The sequence below is a fragment of the Schistocerca americana genome, chromosome 2 (assembly GCF_021461395.2).
Source record: "Schistocerca americana isolate TAMUIC-IGC-003095 chromosome 2, iqSchAmer2.1, whole genome shotgun sequence".
Classification (NCBI taxonomy): domain Eukaryota; kingdom Metazoa; phylum Arthropoda; class Insecta; order Orthoptera; family Acrididae; genus Schistocerca; species Schistocerca americana.
The window spans coordinates 899570853-899587579 of record NC_060120.1 but is presented as its reverse complement, the minus strand read 5'-3'; positions in this window follow the sequence as shown (position 1 = coordinate 899587579).

Genomic DNA, 16727 nt, shown 5'->3' with positions numbered 1-16727 from the left:
CTGCTGAAGTGTCGTAGGGGTTTGAAGACGTGTAGCGATACGTCGACCGAGAGCATCCCAGACGTGCTCGATGGGGTTTAGGTCTGGAGGACAGGCAGGCCATTCCATTCGCCTGATATCTTCTGTTTCAAGGTACTCCTCCACGATGGCAGCCCGGTGGGGTCGTGCGTTATTATTCGTCAGGAGGAAGGTGGGACCCATTGCATCCCTGAAAAGGCGGACATACTGGTGCAAAATGACGTCCCGATACACCTGACCTGTTACACTTCCTCTGTCAAAGACATGCAGGGGTGTACGTGCACTAATCATAATCCCACCTCACACCATCTCACCACTACCTCCATACAGGTCCCTTTCAGATGAAAACCCGGCAAGAATCACTGTTCAGACTATACCTGGACTCGTCCGTGAACATAACCTGGGACTACTGTTCCAATGACTATGTACTGTGTTCTTGATACCAGGCTTTACGGGCTCTCCTGTGACCAGGGACAGTGGAATGCACCTTGCAGATCTCCAGGCTGTAGTCTGGAGACAACTGTTCCAGTGGCTGCGGTAAGGTCCTTCTGCGGGCATTGATGGTGAGATATCGGTCTTCTTGTGGTGATGTACACTGTGGGCGTCCCGTACTGTAGCGCCTGGACACGTTTCCTGCCTGCTGGAATCGTTGCCATAATCTTGAGATCACACTTCGTGACACACGGACGGCCCGTGCTACGACCTGCTGTGTTTGACCAGCCTCCAGTCGCCCTAGTATTCTACCCCTCATAACGTCATCAATACTCTGAGCCATTTTCAACACACAGTCACCATTAGCACGTCTGAAAACGTGTGCACATTGCCTCACTGCACCCTGCTCTGAGATGCACCAACACACCTCTGCCTGTGTGGACTGCTGCCAGCGCCACCGTGCGACGACCGTAGGTCAAATGCACCGCATGACCATACCCCGAGGTGATTTAAACCCGCAAACCGCCCACCAGAGCGTTGTTTCACCATGTACCAGCATTATCCTTAATTTATGAGCATGAATGTATATTTCTATCTTAGTTCAGGCTCTATCTGGCACTGGACTACACACTTAAAGTTTTACAACACCGATATACACTGTTCAATCACATTAATATGACCAAGTGTCAGAATCCTGAATAACCGTCTTCTGCAGCGCGGACCGCTGCCATACGTGCAAGCCGGCCGGAGTGGCCGTGCGGTTCTAGGCACTACAGTCTGGAACCGAGCTACCGCTACGGTCGCAGGTTCGAATCCAGCCTCGGGCATGGATGTGTGTGATGTCCTTAGGTTAGTTAGGTTTAATTAGTTCTAAGTTCTAGGCGACTGATGACTTCAGAAGTTAAGTCGCATAGTGCTCAGAGCCATTTGAACCATTTGAACCATACGTGCAGGAAGAGAGGTAGTGAGTTACAAACAGGGGTGTGGAGCCATTTCTCGATTGAGGATCCATGGGGCGAACAGCCCGATCGAGGTGGTCCCACAGATTTTCGAATGGTTTTACATCCGAGGAGTCTGCTGGCCAGGGAAGTATGGTAAACACATCCTGGTGCTCTTCGAATCAAGTAAGTACACTGCGAGCTGTGTAGCACGTTTCACTGTCGTGCTGGTAGATGCGGTTGTGCCGAGGGAAAAGAAAGTGCATGTAGGAGCAGACATGGCGCCCAAGGATAGATGCCTACTTTCGTTGATCCATCGTGCCGTCCACAATGAGGTGATCACTCAGGGAATGCCACGAAAACGTTTCAGAAACTACAACGCTCCCTCCTCCGTCCTGGACCCTTCAGGCGATTGTAGCAGAGTGTTTGCTTTCAGACCGTACACGACAACGGTCATCTGTCCGATGAAGCATAAAAGCTGATTTATCTGAAAAGGTCCCCTGTCCCCATTCACAGTGGACGTCCAGTTGCGACCCTGGCGTGGAAATTCCAACCTTCGTTGCCGATGGACAGCAGTCAGCAAGTGTGCACAAGTGTGCACGAACCAGACGCCTGCAAAAGAGGGCCATACGCAGCAGCGTTCACTGAACAGTCGTTGAGGAGACACTGTTGGTAGCCTCTTGATTCATCTGGACAGTCTATTCGCCCGTACGCATCTCCGCTACCGTCATTCAACCCGGTCATCTATGGCCCATGGTGCACCACAGTTGCTTCGGCGCCGTTTTCAATAGCACCATTTTCCCATGCGCGATGTACTTTAACCACGGCGGCACGTGAACGGTTTACGAACACAGTCGTTTCGGAAATGCGTCCACCTTGTCCATAACCAATGACCATACCCTCTTGGATGTCAGATACATCGCACCGTTCACGCATTGCGACAACGACTGCACCGCGTCTCCCCCCCCCCCCCCCCCCCCCTCCTCTCCACCATTTCCTTCGACACACTTCATACACCCTCCACTCCTAGCGCTGCCATTTGGCGTCTGTGGGTGTTTACTGCACGTTGACACTGAACATAGGCGGTGGTCACGTAAATGTGATAGGACCGTGTACATAGTACTGAAAGTATTATCGACGCTGCGGTAGATGCTGAAGAGTGAAGAACGATTTCAGCACTGTCGCATACGCTTTCTATTTTATTGTGTTACCCCAAGAGTGGAAACTGTCACTGATTACATTATAGTGTGTAAATCATAGTACTGGACGTTTTAGAAAGAATGCGTTCGGCAGATAAGACTTTTATACAATGACAAGGAGTAGGTTACAGGATTTCATCATGTATCGCTGTAAATTTTAACGCCTAATACTCCAGACAAGCGCTGTGTCATTTGCATTTTTTTTTCTAATTCCGTTTGATAATGCGATTAAAAAATAAAACTGTGTGCTTTATAACAATAATAAAGGGGAATTAAAAGATAAGAGATAATGTGGAGAAACAGGATATAATTTTATTCCAGGATGTTGACGGATTTATCGTCTTTGAAATCAGATAAGCCTCCTAACGTCTTTCGATTGATATTTATCGCAAATGATAACAGATAACTGTTATTAATTTACAGTACTGTCAAAACCCAAAATGCTGGCATACAGCTGCACTTGCGTATCTTACACTACACACAATGGGCTTTTCTACGACATTGCTACTAAAGAAAGTTTTAATAATCCATAGACGTTTGTCAAGGAGCTTAGTCTTCTTTCTTCTCTGTTTCCCAGGCCACATCCCAAATTCCCATATCTTCACAGGTTCGTCTTGTTAACCTGGATTTCAATATTAGTGGTACAGAGTGGCCGGATGCCCTCTTGTTGCCAAAGCCCCCTCTCCTACACGTTCCATATCCTTGGACGGTGTAGCCCACCTGTCTTCAGCTACTGTTATTACTGTCATCCCCTGTGAAAGTGTTTGTCTGCGGCCATTGTTATCCCACGTGAAAGTGTGAGAACGTGTTCAACACGTTTGCGAATCGTACAACTGACGCGGGCGACGTGTTTTGCTGAGCCGATCCCCGAGCTTACTGTCGAGACGTCTCCTTCGGCAGCTGTATGGGTACTCGCCGAATAAAATATCTTGTTGACACCACAGCACTTACGATTCTACGACTGCCGAGGAATTGCTTCCTCGCACCCAACGTCCGGCTCACCATCCTGAGGCGTCTTTCTGATATTTTACAGTGAGAATAATTATCGAACCATCGAACCATCGAACCATAGAATAATAGTTGTCAAGGTCAAGTTGTAGCCAGTTGATTCGGGCAACGTCGTGTGTCAGCATACAGCATCAGTGCAGTGTGGTGAGTGGAAGTAAACAGTATTTTCTGTCTGTTCTCTTTTCAAGTGTTGTAAAATGTCGGGTCGATCAGATTGGAGATCTGGCTTTCGGGTACACTCAGTGAAAATTTACTTATACGCAGATTTGAGCGAGTTTGAAGTAAACACGAAAGCATGCCTGTGTGCATCCAGTTAAATGTACACAATGCTCTTTGCTGGGGCCCCGTGTTCAGTTTGTTTTAAGTGTAGAAGGTGTGTGGTTGGCACTGAGGCGTGCAGATTAACTAGTGTTGAAGATTGTTGCGGTATTGATAATATTAGATATTGTCCCTTTGTTTGTCCAATTATATTTGTCCTAGATTGTTAGATACAGGCTTCAAACTGAGTAAATAAGAAGAATAGTTGGTTACCACTCAGGAAGCGGTTCAAACTTTGCTAGATCAAGTGGCTTGAATGAGGGCAGTTGCTTTGGGGGAGGACAGATCCTCGATTAGTTTATCGATACCCATCCTAACTGCTAGTGCCGCTAGCCTAGTTGACCCTTTTTTGGGCAAGTTATAGAAGGCAAAATAGTTGTAGGTACTATCGTGAGCTTTTAAATGGGCTTTCATAGAAACAGAGTGAATCCATCGAAAATTTCGTGGATAGAATAAATACACAGATGTTCGTCTGCATATCTTGCGGGACTAGCACTTCTGGAAGAAAGAATATAAGTTTGGGAAATGGGAAATAAGGCATTGTCGGAAATGAAGCTCAGAGAATGGGTCATGAGTAGTGATTGGATTTCTCACTCGGTAGAGCACTTATCGGTGAAAGAAAAATGTCACAGATTCGACTCTCGGTCCGGCACACGGTTTTAATCTGCCAGAAAGTTTCAGTTCATTTCAGTTCAGCGCACACACCGCTGCCAAGTGAAAATTCAATGTGTAAAAGATTTAATTCTTCGAAAATATCGGAGCAGTTAAGAAAAATCTGCCAAGCACTACCATTTAAAACTCTTTAAAATTCCGTACTAAATAATTAACTTTAAATTCTCAATTAACACCTCATTTGCTTTCTTTCGCTACTTGAGAGGGCCCTCATAAAAAAACGAGTGATATAGGACTACGAAGCTTAGAGGAAATATTTGTAAGGACACGTTGAAGAGAAATAAGAAATAACGGATAACCCGCTGAAAGAAATACATTTGAATTTCTACATGAGAGGGCAACAATTGTTAACTGTCTTCCATGTTTATGTTCCAGATTACAAACGTTGCTCAATGTGACGACTATTTGCATCCACAAGAGCCTTGAACCGCACTAGAGATTAATCTACTGCTGTCCAAAACATCTCAGGTGGGATGCCGGCTACCACCCTCGCTACGCTTATGTGGTGATTTTGGTGGTCATGCAGTTTTGACTGCAGTGGCGGCCAGTTCTCATGTGCTAATGTGCTACTACGCACTGTGAACATCATACTAAAATTATATCATTTCTGTTTGAATGCGAGCCGGAAATTACACTAAAATTACGCCATTTATCTTGGAACGCGAGTCGGAAATTGCACTAAAGTTAAGCCATTTCTCTTCGAATGCGTGCTGGTATGCAAACGTGTTTTTTAGCGCTCTATCTCAGAGATAACTAGAAACCAGTGTCGATTGCTGAAATGATGGTCAGCCATGCTACGATCAACTCAGAGAAGGAACGCAGCTGTCTGTTTTCGGCTGCACTTGCTCCGCTGTGACGTCATCCCTTCCGACACTGAGTGCGACGTTGCTCAGAGCACCAGGTCAGCATTATTCGTTGCAATTGCGTGTGCAAGTTTAGCGTATTAGGGGTTTCTGAGAAGCAACTAGCGTAATGGCTCCGTGGGCGAGCGGTGAAGCCCACTGACCAACAGTTCGTGAACTTGGGTCAGATTCATGCTGTTACTATCCTTTTTTTTCATTTTATTTCGTTCCTCGAGATGTTAAACAACTGACTATAAAATTTAAATATATTTAAACGGTTCAATTCACATACGTAATATTAATATATTCAGTTTAGTTACCATTACTACCTTTCTAAGTCAGAAGGCTACAGATGGTCATAAAAAAGCGAGTGTAGTAGCATATTTAGTATGGAAACTTATTTTCTCACAGCAGGTACCATAGCAATAAATTTACTAAAATAAGGTGGCATTTTCCACTTTTACTGTTTTAATTTTATTTGTTCACCACTAGTTTCAGCCTTCTAAGCCATTCTCAAGCGATTTTGTGGTTCTGCAATAAAAAACCATGCCTTACCTAAGGAAATGTCAGTATCAGATTTGTGTTTCTGTCTGTTTTGTTTACACATGCTGTCTTAATGGTTTGCAGCTTGACATTTATAAAGGTGGACCATGTGAACCATAACCAATAGAAAACACAAATTTAAAGACGCTGCCATGTCAATACCTAAGGCATATTTTCTATTACAGGACCACAAAATCAGTTGAGGATGGCCTAGAAGGGTGAAACTAGTCGTGAACAGATAAAATTAATACATTGGAAAATGCCACCTTCGTTTAGTATGAAAGTGTTCTCTGCAGGCGTTATGTCAAAGAAGCAATTTTCTAGTGCTTCTTTGATGGAGAATGTGAGGTTTAAAGAGCTAGGTAGATCTTCTCTAAATGTGAATCTAGAATATGAGGGCGTGGTACGAGGGCCACTAATCAGCTTGAAACTCGGCGAGTAGAAGCAGGTAGATGCCCCTTTCAAGTTTCTAGAATATTTCTCCTGAGAAGGCCGTGCAGGGAAATAAAACGCTCGGTAGAGCGTTACACGTAGAGTATGAGCCATTGAATGAAATATTCAACGATGAACTTTGAGGAGTGTCATGTGACGTCCTCCCAGACCGAATGCCGAGATCAATAACGAACAAAATGGGAAAAAGAAAAAAAAAAAAAGTGGTGAAACACACAGATCCGTAATTTGGCAGCTCGGAGTCGAGTCCCACTGGTTCCATAATTTTTTTTTCATTTAATTTTTTTCCTCTCAGTGTTAAATGATGCATTATAAAATTTAAATATAGTTAAGCAATTCAATTTATATACGTAAAATTAATGTATTCCATTTAGTAACTATTACCAATCTTGCAAGAGAAGAGGCTGTAGGTTATAGCACATTGCTAAAATTTTACACGAGCCTCCTCTGTTGGAACTGTCGGCCAGAGATCCGGTTTTCTCTAAATTTGTTATGGAGTAGCCGAGTGACCTCAAGAGCAATGTGACGTGGAGCTCCATCGCGCATAAAAATAGTGTAGTCCAAATCACAACTCTCCGTAGAGCAGAGATCACATGTTGGCGAAGCAGATCTCAGTATCATGTGCCGTTCATGCTGCATGTCCCTGGTCCTTGGGGACCGAGTTCCTCAAATAAAATGGACTAATCATGAACAGTGCAGGGGAACTTTATAACGTCCATTGGCGGCGACGATCGCCAAATATGACAGTTGAGAGTATTGTTCAAATGTGTGTGAATTCCTAAGGGACCAAATTGCAGAGGTCGTCGGTCCCTAGGCTTACACACTACTTAAACTAACTTATGCTAAGAACAACACACACACCCATACCCGAGGGAGGACTCGAACCTTCGGCGGGAGGCTCAAATGCTTCTAATGGCTCTGAGCACTATGGGACTTAACATCTGTGGTCATCAGTCCCCTAGAACGTAGAACTAATTAAACCTAACTAACCTAAGGACATCACACACACCCATGTCCGAGACAGGATTAGAACCTGCGACCGTAGCGGTCGCGCGGTTCCAAACTGAAGCGCCTAGAACCGCTCGGCCACAGCGGCCGGCCCGGCGGGAGGGGCCGCGCAATCCGTGACATGGCGCATGTTACCACGCGGCCACTCCGCGCGGCTGTGAGTATTCTCTACCCCAGTGAGCGTAAAATGCTCTTCACCACTCCATAAAATGTTCCAAGATGACACGTCGTCAACTTCGATGCGTGCAAGAAACGTAAGTCTACTAGAATGTCTGCATCACGTGGCAAAAGTCGACAAGTAATGTGAAGATTGTACAGATACCATTACACAATTGTTCGCAGCATTTTTCGAACGGTGGTCCGTGGAATGTTCAGCTGTCGTGAAACAGCTCGTGCACTGCTTGAAGATCGCACATCGCTTTCAGCATTGTCATCCACAGAAACAATAAGTTCTTCAACAATTTGTGGCGCATTGGGCTATCGGTCTCTCCCAGGAGCAATCACCAAATCGCCAGTTAATTCGACCTTCCGAACTGCTTCAATCCCGGCGCGCAAAGAGGACCTCTCCGTATTCCTTTAACGCGTCGATACTTGAGAAGGTCAGCAGTAATACTACTGTTTTTTTTTTTCGATAAAACAGCTTTGCGAGTAAATCTCTGCTCACCTTGTCCACACCCATGTTGACTGTAACTGAACGCACATTGATGCTTGTGTTTCAACCCTATGTCGCCCTTTCAGCGCTGGCGCCTAATGGCAGGTCATGACACTAACATTATTAACAACGCAAATCCTGTAGCGCATTGTCTGGACATTGTTCCTACAATGTTGGGTACCAACATGGTAAATAATTTTCCGTCTACACTGGCTCAAGTAGCGAAAGTTTAATTACAAATACCCTGTACTCTTAATACATACTAATATATGATAGGGGTATGTTAGAATGACGTATTCAAGACAAAGAGCTTCATAAATTGAGCAAGTCAATGACATGTTGGTCCACCTTTGGCCCTTATGCAAGCAGTTATTCGGTTTGGCATTGATTGACAGAGTTGTTGGATGTCCGCCTGAGGGGTTTCGTGCCAAATTCTGTCCAATTGTGGCGTGAGGTCGTCAAAATCTCGAGCTGGTTGGAGGCCCTGCCTGCAATGTTCCAAACATTCTCTATTCGAGGGAGATCGTCTTTGAACAATCAAACTAAAATGAGTCACTACAAAATCCTACCTAATTTTGATTACCTGCGTTGTCACCGGTGGCTACTAGGATGGTTTTCATGTTACGTTAGCAACTGCATAATACTCAGGTACTACTCCTTTGGTAATTTTATTGTGGTACTGATGTAAGGCTAATTGTTTTATCTTTTATTTTATAACTCCAATAAACTACGGATTTTGTTAAGTTATGTAATGCGGTTTCCAGCCTTCGGTTGTTTTCCTACTTACAATTTCCTCCTTGCAGCCGTTCGTGTGTCTACTTTGTTTACCTCTGTGGCACCGTTGCCTTCTCCTTCTAGCGCTAGCCTCCAAGGGCTGCTTACACCACATCAGCCTGTTAGGAATACGGGGTAAGTAAACACATTGCTCAGGTTTTAAAGTTTTACTTGCACTGATTTTAGACAGCTAGTGTCTACCGGTACTGTAGTACTTCGCATATCCTATGGGATGTTAATCGTTGTCAACATTTTGGTTTCACATTAGAGTATTATTTTTTGGATGATATTTTCCTAGCACTAGACGTTAGCTAAATTTTAAGCCTTTTATCCCCGTTCACAGTACTGTCGCATTCATTGGTTCATTCTACAGTCATGCATTGTACATTTTAACAACCATCTTTTGAATGTTCTCAACCTTATTATGGCAGCCTACCAGTGTGGTTTACATCTTAACGTGTGTAGCATACCGAATGTTGGGACTCCGTAATCGTCCCTCTACAAAATGAAAATATAACAATTGTGAATACTCGTCAGTTCTTGCTGAAGGCATCACTATGCCCCTATATTTCTATTACGTCAAAGAAACGTTCACACAGAAATTTTTATTCTTGGCAGATAGACCGGAAGATGCGTCTATAATGAGCCGAAACCGGCGGTTGCGAATAAAGCACCTTCAGAGAGCTATGGGGCTTTCTGAGACACCTCATCATTCTTGATTTTTTAATTGTTATAATTTTTATGAAAATCTGAATGCTTGTTGAGTGTTGAGTGGTTTTATTTTTATTGTTACTCCCAATTTGTGAGTGATTTGTCTAAATGTAAGAAATAAAATAGATTAGAGAAACCATGAAGTGCCCTGAATGAAACTTGAAATCACGTAGAGCAAATGAGGTGCCGAGTGAGAATTAAAATTCAGCGTTTAACCTGGAATTTTAAGGAGTACTAGAGGAAATTTATCTGGTAGATTGTGTAGACCGTGTAATCTGCATATTTCTATCATCTGTGCCCGAAGGTGTAGAAAAGTCAAACAATATTCCTGCCTCAAAAATTTTTAGATAGAGAATTCTTCACATATCAAGTAAAAGAATGAGCATGGCGCAGGAAGTGACGTCTCCCTTGAAACTGCTATCTACATCATTATTATTGTTCAATCACTTTTCCCTGACAAAAGCCGGCCGAAGTGGCCGCGCGGTTCTGGCGCTGCAGTCTGGAACCGCGAGACCGCTACGGTCGCAGGTTCGAATCCTGCCTCGGGCATGGATGTGTGTGATGTCCTTAGGTTAGTTAGGTTTAACTAGTTCTAAGTTCTAGGGGACTAATGACCTCAGCAGTTGAGTCCCATAGTGCTCAGAGCCATTTGAACCATTTTGAACCCTGACAAAAAAGAATATAAAAAATAGAATAAACTGGAACGGTAGGTCAGAGAACAGTTCCTATCGAAATGCAGGTTTTACTTAGTGCTCTTTCTGCGTAACTAACGTACGACCGTTGCAGCTGCCTCTCTTCTTTGTTTATTATTTTAATTATTTAAAACTTTATTTTACAAAACAGTTTCAACCACGTTTTTGCTTCAGTGTTGGAATTGATGTAATCGTGCATGATTTCGAGCATCATTCAAAGACGAGTCAAATCTATTTTTATTTATTATTAGTATTTATTTATTTCTTACTTTCAGTAACAAATCATTTCACAAAATATTTGACCGATTTTATTCTAAAGTTTCTTGTTGTAAATATACGTTATGTATTTTCGTTTTGCTGACATGTTTCGCATACTCGCCTATCTCCACCGAGAGACATGGCGCAGTGGTAAGACATCGGACCAGTATTCGAGAGAACGATGACCACCCTGAATTGGGATTTCCGTGTAAGGCAAATACTGAGACGGTTTATTGGAAACGGAACAGCTGATTTCCTTCCCCACGTAGAACTTGTGTTCCGCCTTTAATGACACCAACACAGAATCTGATACAATGTGATCTCTATCTGCGTGGCTGAATACGGTGTTAGCATAATTACTTAACAAAATACTATTGTAAAAGGAAACTGCTTTAACAGATACGGAATTCGTGACTCACCAATAGCCTACAGTGAGACAGTAAAACTCAGCAGCATTAAACGAGCTCCTACAGGTTTCAGACCCAGATGGAATAAAAGTCGAACTTATAAAGTATGGAGGGATGCTGTGTGAGTTAAGGCTTTTAATTTTATTCAATGAATGCTGGCGAAGTTATAAAGTCCTTTCTCACTGGAATACCGTAAAGGTAATTTATAATGCTAGAAAAAAGATTAAGAAATGTATATAACAGTTACAGACGTATAAGCCTTTTAAATGGAGTTTACAAAATTTATTCAAAAATACCAAATAATCGCTTGAAAGCAGTAGCAGATGTATTACTGGGAAAAGAGCGAAATGGATTTAGCGACGGGCATTCCCCGACCGATAATATTTTCCTAAAAGAAGTTCAGGAAATCGACACAGTCTAAATAGACATGTCGCTTTCATTGACTTTGAGAAAGCTTTTAATTCGGTCATTAGAAACAGACTGTCGACAATAATGAAAGAAAGACGATATCCGGCACATCTTGTAAAGGCAATAAAGACATATGAAGTTTCCATAAAAATCATAAACACAGGCAGCTCAAAAACAGAACAGAAAATAATAAATAAAGGCGCCAGGGTAGGATGTATTTTATCACAGACACTCTTTAACACCTGTATTGAGTATCTCATAAGAAACAAGAAGTACATGAAGGTATGCAACTGAAAATGAGCATACCTTACTTAGATAACTAATCCTTGATATAATCACATATTAGCTAGAATCGCCCACCCCCTGCCACCATCTTCATCAAAATTAGCGTCTAACTAAAATTTAAATCAAAAAGAATTTTCTTTGCACACTTATATTTTCAAGATGATGAAAGACGAATGATATTTAGTTTTTGTGGATGTATTATTAAGCCACAAACTAATGAGTACACGTGAGAATTGGTATTGGTTATGTTTAACAACCTTTATAATGTCTGAGGTGTTCTCAGTCCGTGCAGATCATAAATCATGCTACAAATCAATTCAGTACCCAGTTTTTATTTTCATTGCTATTGTAGTCAAAAATCTATTTTGTCATTTATAAATACTGATCCCACATCTCTTTTCGACATGTCCTGTTCGGTTGGAGAGAGAGAGAGAGAGAGAGAGAGAGAGAGAGAGAGAGAGAGGGAGAGAGAGTAGTGTCTGTCTCTGTGTGTGTGTGTGTGTGTGTGTGTGTGTGTGTGTGTGTGTGTACGTGCACGTGCGGGCGTGTGGGTGCGATTCCCTATGGCCCTATGCATTGCGAGTACTACCTACAGCTCCTTCTGAGAGATGAAAGCTATCTCTCCACAGTGAGGATACGCACCTGTTATGGAACATGCTTCCTCTGCACTCCCATTTAAAATCAACCAAGTTAAAATTCGTGTACTATTATTATTACTTAAATTGCTTCATTTCTGGACTCCTTACCTCTGATTTGGCAAAATGTTGAAGACTTGAGGCTGTTAATGCTTTGTATCTCACCACTCTAATAATAATAATAATAATAATACACTACTGGCCATTAAAATTGCTACACCACGAAGACGACGTGTACAGACGCGAAATTTAACCGACAAGAAGAAGATGCTGTGATATGCAAATGATTAGCTTTTCATAGCATTCACACAAGGTTGGTGCCGGTGGCGACACCTACAACGTACTGACATAAGGAAAGTTTCCAACCGATTTCTCATACGCAAACAGCAGTTGACCGGGGTTGCCTGGTGAAACGTTGTTGTGATGCCTCGTGTAAGGAGGAGAAATGCGTACCATGACGTTTCCAACTTTGATAAAGGTCGGATTGTAGCCTATCGCGATTGCGGTTTATCGTATCGCGACATTGCTGCTCGCGTTGGTCGAGATCCCGTAACTGTTAGCAGAATATGGAATCGGTGGGTTCAGGAGGGTAATACGAAAAATGGCTCTGAGCACTATGGGACTCAACTGCTGAGGTCATTAGTCCCCTAGAACTTAGAACTAGTTAAACCTAACTAACCTAAGGACATCACAAACATCCATGCCCGAGGCAGGATTCGAACCTGCGACCGTAGCGGTCTTGCGGTTCCAGACTGCAGCGCCTTTAACCGCACGGCCACTTCGGCCGGCGGAGGGTAATACGGAACGCCGTGCTGGAGCCCAACGACCTCGTATCACTAGTAGTCGAGATGACAGGCATCTTATCTGCATGGCTGTAACGGATCGTGCAGCCACGTCTAGATCCCAGAGTCAACAGATGGGGACGATCGCAAGACAACAACCATCTGCACGAACAGTTCGACGACGTTTGCAGCAGCATGGACTATCAGCTCGGAGACCATGGTTGCGGTTACCCTTGACGCTGCATCACAGACAGGGGCGCCTGCGATGGTGTACTCAACGACGAACCTGGGTGCACGAATGGCAAAACGTCATTTTTTCGGATGAATCCAGGTTCTGTTTACAGCATCATGATCGGCGCATCCGTGTTTAGCGACGTCGCAGTGAACGCACATTGGAAGCGTGTATTCGTCCTCACCACACTGGCGTATCACCCGGCGTGATGGTACGGGGTGCCATTGGTTACACATCTCGGTCACCTCTTGTTTTCATTGACGGCACTTTGAACAGTGGACGTTACATTTCAGATGTGTTACGACCCGTGGCTCTACCCTTCATTCGATCCCTGCGAAACCCTACATTTCAGCAGGATAATGCACGACCGCGTGTTGCAGGTCCTGTACGGGCCTTTCTGTATACAGAAATTGTTCGACTGCTTCCCTGGCCAGCACATTCTCCAGATCTCTCACCAATTGAAAACGTCTGGTCAATGGTGGCCGAGCAACTGGCTCGTCAGAATACGCCAGTCACTACTCTTGATGAACTGTGGTATCGTGTTGAAGCTGCATGGGCAGCTGTGCCTGTACACGCCATCCAAGCTCTGTTAGACTCAATGCCCGGGCGCATCAAGGCCGTTATTATGGCCAGAGGTGGTTGTTCTGGGTACTGATTTCTCAGGATCTACGCACCCAAATTGCATGAAAATGTAATCACCTCTCAGTTATAGTATAATATATTTGTCCAATGACTACCCGTTCATCATCTGCATTTCTTCTTGGTGTAGCAATTTCAATGGGCAGTAGTGTAATAACAATAAGAAGAAGAAGAAGAAAAAGCCGCGCGGGGTAGCCGTGCGGTCTCAAGCTCCTTGCCACGGTTCGCGCAGCTACCCCCTCCGGAGGTTCGAGTCCTCCCGCGGGCATGGGTGTCTGTGTTGTACTTAGCGTAAATTACTTTAAGCTAGATTAAGTAGTGTGTCAGCCTAGGAACCGTTGACCTCAGCAGTTTGGTCCCACAGGAACTTACCACAAATTCCCAAAAATAATACTGTTCTGGCGTAACGACAAACGAAGGAACGAAGATGAAGAACGCAAGAGATAAGAAGGCTGGGAAACGACGTCGGCCAATGGTCCGCTAATTAGGGCCGCACCACGACAGGAGCGGCCTCTACAAGAGGACAATATGAGCGCCGCTCCTGCCAGCCTCAGCTGCTCAGTATTCGGACAGGGTTAGGACAGTATACGGACAGGCATAGCAGAGAACGCTACGACATCAGTTATTAGTGACCCACAAACTGTGTGTCAAGCTTTCATGAACACTGTATATAGCAAAGGACTCGGATTCATGTTGCATGTCGCCCATCGCTTGCGACACCATTGTAAATTCTGAATATTGTGAGTCTTCTTATTTGTAATAAAAACTATCAATGTTATTTGCTTGAACTGTTGTATAGCATTCCGAGAACGTAGCATCCTTTAGACACGCTATACGAGACGAGTGGGCAAGGCCCCAGCCGCTCGGGATTAGCCGAGCGGTCTCAGGCGCTGCAGTCATGGACTGTGCGGTTGGTCCCGGCGGAGGTTCGAGTCCTTAAGATAATTTAGGTTAAGTAGTGTGTAAGCTTAGGGACTGATGACTTCAGCAGTTAAGTCCCATAAGATTTCACACACACTTGAACATTTTTTTTTTGATTTGGCAAGGCCCCACAAATACTAAAGTGTATAGCACTACAATGAGGTGCCAAAAGTCATGGGATAGCGATACGCACAGATAGAGATGACGGTAGTATTGCGTACACAAGACATAAAAAGGCAATGCGTTGGCGGAGCTGTCATTTGTACTCAGGTGATTCATTTGAAAAGGTTCCCAACGTGACAATGGCGGCACGACGGGAATTAATACTCTCGGAACACGGAATGGTAGTTGGAGCGAGGTGCATGGGACCTTCCATTTCGGAAATCGTTAGATAATTCAGTATTTCGAGATTCACAGTGTCAAGAGTGTGCCGAGAATACCCAATTTCAGGCATTACCTTTCACCATGGCCAACGCAATGGCTGACGGCCTTCACTTAACGATCGAGAGCAGCTAACAGACAAGCAACATTGCGTGAAATCATTGTGCGACAATGGGCTATGGTAGCAGATGACAGACGCTAGTGCCTCTGCTAACAGCACGACATCACCTGCAGCGTCTCTCCTGGACTCGTGACCATGCTGGTTGGACCCTAGACAACTGAAAAACCGTGGCACGGATCAGATGAGTCCCGATTTCAGGTAGTAGGAGCTGATGGTAGGGTTCGTGCGTGGCGCAGACCGCAAGAAACTATGGACCCAGGTTGTCAATAAGGCACTGAGAAAACTGTTAGTGTGGCTACATACAAATTGGCCAGGTCCTCTGGTCTAACTGAACACATCATTGATACGAAATGTTTATGTTCGACTACTTGAAGACCATTTCCAGCCATTCATGGACTTGGTATTCCCAACCAACGATGGAATTTTTATGGATAACAATGAACTGTGTCACTGGGCCACGTCTGTTGGCGGTTGGTTTGAGGAACGTTGTGGACAATTTGAACGACTGATTGTGCCACCCAGATCGCCGGATATGAATCCCATGGAGCAGTTCTGAGGCGTAATCGAGAGGTCGATTCGTGCACGAAATGGTTCAAATGGTTCAAATGGCTCTGAGCACTATGGGACTTAACGTCTGAGGTCATCAGTCTCTTAGAACTTAGAATTACTTAAACCTAACTAACCTAAGGACATCACACACATCAGTTCCCGAGGCAGGATTCGAATCTGCGACCGTAGCGGTCGCGCAGTTCTAGACTGTAGCGCCTAGTGCACGAAATCCTGCACCAGAAACACTTTTGCAATTATGGACAGCTATAGAGTCAGCATGGCTCAGTATGTTGCAGGGGACACCCAACGATTTGTTGAGTCCACGCCACGGTGATTTGGTGCACTACGCCGGGAAAAACGTGGTCCGACACGATGTAGGAGGTACTCCACGACTTTTGTCACCTCAGTATATAGTAGCTTCTACGTAGTTCCTGTTGCCTAGCTGTCAATTAGTTCTTTTACCCTTTTCGAAGTGAGTAATTAAGCAATTCCTGGCCTACCGTAGTAACTATCTACAACTTGGAAAAAGCAGTTTCGTGATACACTTCCCGTTTGTTGTGCATGTGTCTTACTTTTTCCGTCATCGGTGTGTGGTACTAAGGACAAAGTATGTGTGTACTGGGTGGAGTATGTGAAGAACCTGTAACCTCCGCCACAGAGTGTCACGCATTAATCCTAGTAATTGAGAAGGAGTTATTATTTATAATCTATATATGTATTAGAGTCTCACAATATTGTTATAATAATAATGATCTTTTAAAAATAGTTTTGTTCCAGGAGCAAAACAGAGTCAAACCCCTTTGGTTTTCACCCCTTTTTTTGCCTCAGGGGGTAATTACCCCCAGGATAGAA